This window comes from Lissotriton vulgaris, chromosome 4_1 (genome assembly GCF_964263255.1).
Source record: "Lissotriton vulgaris chromosome 4_1, aLisVul1.2, whole genome shotgun sequence".
Taxonomy (NCBI): domain Eukaryota; kingdom Metazoa; phylum Chordata; class Amphibia; order Caudata; family Salamandridae; genus Lissotriton; species Lissotriton vulgaris.
Window position 1 is genome coordinate 1798152 of NC_141691.1, and position 4390 is coordinate 1802541.

Here is a 4390-nt window from a genome sequence, read left to right on the forward strand (position 1 = left end):
TGGTCGTAGGTCCGGGATATCATTTGAACCAAGGTACATGCTTTGGTTGTTCACCTGTGAAAACGGATTGACTTTAGTTCATTCTTCAAATCAGACTTGTCGCTTTTCACAGGAGGTCAGACCGGGTCATGCCAGGTCAGAACCTGATGTCCATGGAGCCCAGCGACGGGTGCGTGTGTCATAAGAAGGTGCCACCAGTCATCACTAATTCCACTACTGCAACTACTGTTTCTACCCTACTACTCCCACTACTACAACTACTATCACTATTATAATTACTAATACCACTGCTACCCCCACTACTACTTCTACTAAAGCTACTACCTCAACTTCTAGCACTACAATTACCTCTACCACTACCACAAGTACTACACCAACCTATACTACTACTATTAGCACTACTATTCATAATATTACTAGTACCCTAACAGTGTTAAAAGACTTACACTGCACCTCCACGCACCTGCAGTTTCTACTGCTAAGCTCCTCCTTTGAATTGTACTCCTAGTGCTATCCCAGCCCGTGCTCACACTCCCTAGCCTTCTACCTAGAGCGCTTGCCATGGCTCGCACGCACTACCCACAGCTTTTAAAGGCTCACCAAGGAGCGTGTGATCTTTGGGGACAGCGGCCTTGAGGCCCCAAAGGGATCCCGAAGAGACCTGCAGGCTGAAAGAGATTTCTCTTGTGACCTCACTAGTGATGCCGCCTTCCTCCTCCTGCCTTTGAATGATCCTTTTCTCAGTTATATTTTTTGCTTTTCACAATGTTGGAATATGACAGCAATTGTTTGTTATCTTGGTGAGAAACCAACATGGATAAACAGATTCTGATAAAAGTTTACTCACAAACATTTCAAGCAAGGCAGTCATCACATTCACCAATCCAACTTGGCTGATTATTTTTATCTCATTCATTTTAATTTGTATTTCTTTGCTGTAATCATTTCCATTTGGTCTCTTCTCACTGGCTGTTTACTTTGGCTTTCCCTGCTGAATGTCATCCCTTCCTCTCCTCCTGCTCATTCCCTCTCAATTTTTGAACATGTCTATACTTTTCCATATTAGAGAGAAATCCCTCCATCACACCATCACAGTCCTACAATTGTCCTAAGATTTTCTTGACTCTCGTCCCTTTATCTCAACCCCTCTGGCCTCTCTCTTCTCCTGATTTGTTTGACCGTGGATGTCCACAAATTCCTCTTCTGATGTCCCCCATCTTGCCACCACCAGCCCAGTACTTAGGGGTATGTGTACAAGAACTGCTGCTAACTAGCCTTAGCATTAGTTAGAAGCAATGTTCTTAACGCGGCCTATCACCAAAAACTATTGCCCTGTTAACAATATATTTACCATACGTCGCAACATGGCGATACGTCACAGGTAGCTGTGGTGAAAACTGCAGTGAACACTAGCATCAAGGCGATAAAAATGTTGACGTTAGTGAGAAAACTGACAAAAGGCTCATTAGAGGCAAAAAAACTCACATTAGTCAACCCAAAGTGACTTTTTTGCCTCTAGAGGCAAAAGTAGCCTGTAAGACCACCTCCAGTGAAAAATAGGAACTTAAACCAATGCAATGCAGAATGGAGCAGCCAGGGCCAAGTGCAGCACAGATCAGAAATCCCCCAACAGTGCAGATTCATGTGACCCGGAGGCAGAGGCGCTGTGAAGTTTCTGGGTGTGGCAGTATACATCGAGGTGTTGGCGGTCACCCTTACCTGGTGGAGGAGTCAGGCAGATCGCATGGAGGTACTTTGTTGACGTGTGTGAGAAGACTGCCTGGCACACCTTAGGGCACACCTTGGAGCTGTGAACAGTAGAGGAGCTCCTGTGCACCAACGTAGGGAGGTCTGCATTGCAAACCAAGCACCACCACTACACCGCGGTGCACTGAGGAGATTACCAATCGTGGGCGAAGCCTCTTTGCATCACAGACCGGACAATGTTGCACTGGCCGGAGGAGGTTGAGGCCCCTTAGCTGTGCCAAACCTGTGTGGCGGGAACTCTGCAAGTTCAAGCCTAAGGGGGCTGTGTTGCATCAACTGCATCGGGAGGTTCCCCAGCGGACTTTCCGGCGACTGCTTTACTCAGGCTTGTGAAATCCCCCCTGGCTAAGGCTCCTGCTGGCTGAGTCATGGATTTGGAGAGAGTGCATTGGATTGAGCCCCAGTGTCGGTGTCCAGGTGAGGAGAAGGTGGGACATGTAGCAGAGGAGGCCTGGGAGCAAGTAGGGCCCAGGTTTAGCACCTGTGGGTGAAGCACAACGTGCCCTGAGCAATCCCTGTGCTGGGGCTGACAAACATCACTGAGAGCACCACACCAGACTGGTGGGGGATTCCACTAACTGGCTCAAGTCACTGAGATCATCCATTGCTGGCAGTTGGTGTTAAGGGAATGGGGGCTGGTTTTGGCCAGGCCCTTGGGTATGCAGCTTGATCCACCGTTACTCGCTAGGGAACTGGGGAACACAGAATCTGGTTGCCACTGTTAGATCAGAAGAGGTAACCGGGTGGTGCTGCTTTCCTGGTCCCCTGTTAGTTTGATTTTGGATGTACGGGGGACTAGCACTTAGTGAACTTACTCTTCCCATAGTATTGCACTGTCTAGATGCTGCTTCTGCTGTCCCGATCTGCTGCTGCAGGTTCCTCTGCCCCTAGGGTCAGGTGTTGGAGTCCCTCCTCTACCCGCCGGCTCTTGCCTGCACCTCATTCCTGGTGGTAGACAGTCACTGCTCTGTAGCATGACTCCCCTCCTGTCCCTCCTTTCTGCTGTTCGTGTTCATCTTTCTGCTCTTCTCCATTGCTTTTCTCCATTTGTCATATTTTTTATCTTGGTTTTGTTTGGCTTTGTTTTTCCTGGTTTTTTTGCAGTTCCTTTTTTTCCCTATCCTCTCCCTCGTTTCCGCTGAGATTCCTCGAGCTCCTGCCCCCTCCAGTGTCCTCTCCTGCATTTTCCGCCTCCCACCTGTCTAGCCCCTCTGCAGCAATACTTAACGGCAGACTGTGCGGCCATGCGCAGCATGCATGCCACTGGTGCGCCGAAGGCAAACCATCAGCATTTGTCTGCCCGTCTATGTGCCTAGCAACAGGAACCCTGCCTCTTGAACTCTCCAACGCTCCAACGCCAGCAGCCTCCCCGCATTAAACCCTGGATGCCATGCCGCCTGCTATCAAGCACCACGGAAGAATACCCTTGCAACCTTCGCCTACTAAAACTGCAAATGCACCTCCTGCCACCAGCACACCAGCGCCTCTTGCCACCCAGTCGACCAAGAGCACACCAGACCAGCTCTAATCCATCCTCCTCAATGTGCGTTTTCTCCACAAATAAGCCACAGAAATCTGGGACCTCCTTGATGCCACCTCCTCAGACATAGCCTTCTTCACTGAAACCTGGACTAATCTCTGCTCCGGACCTGACATCGCCATCGTCATCACTGACGGCTATTAACTCACCAGCAAGGAACACCCGACTGTCCAGGAGGAGGCATTGCCATCTCCTACAAAAGCACACTCCGACTGACCATGCACTCTAATGACCCAACACCTCCACTTCCAGATCCGTACCAACCCTAACACCACCCTGTGCGGTACCCTTGGCTAAAGGCCCCCGGGCCATGTACCCTGATTCATAGATGCCATTGTAGACCTCATCGCATCCCAGGCTCTCCCATTCACCGACTACATCCTACTCGGAGACCTCAAGTACCAACTGGCCAACCCTGTGACCAAAACACCACCCTCCTGTTGGGGAACCTCACCAATATCGGACTCAAGCAGCCAATCACCACACCAACCCACATAGCTGGAAACACACTTGAGCCCGTCTTCTCCCCCAGCGGTCTCTTCAACTACACCCACAACAAAGAACACTCCTGGACCGACCAACATTGTATGCATCATGCCTTCACCATGCACACCGGACGTGCTCTGCCATCATCGCGCCCCCGTTGCAGCTGGATCAAGGCCACCGAATCCCTTCTAGTCAATACCTACAGCACCACCACTCCGTCAATGCTTACAGATGCCAACACCGCAGTCTGCAACCTCGAGTGATTGATCTCTAACTGCACCTACACCCTGGCACCCCTCAAGAAAAGACCAGACAAACAACAATCCAATAAACCCAACTGGTTCACTCCTGCCCTCTACTAGTCCAGATGCACCTGCAGACATATAGAGTATAGAAGGAGCCACACCATCAATCAACTCTGCAACACTGTCACACTTGCAACATGGCGCAAGGGTGCCTGCGTTGGTGCATGGTCGCCATTGTGCACCATTTTATGGAAAAAAGACAGGCGGGCTTAATCCTGAGCCCCTTTTAACACTGCCTGTGCATCATTTTCCTGACATACTTGCAGCGTGAATATTGCACCACCTTGTGCCG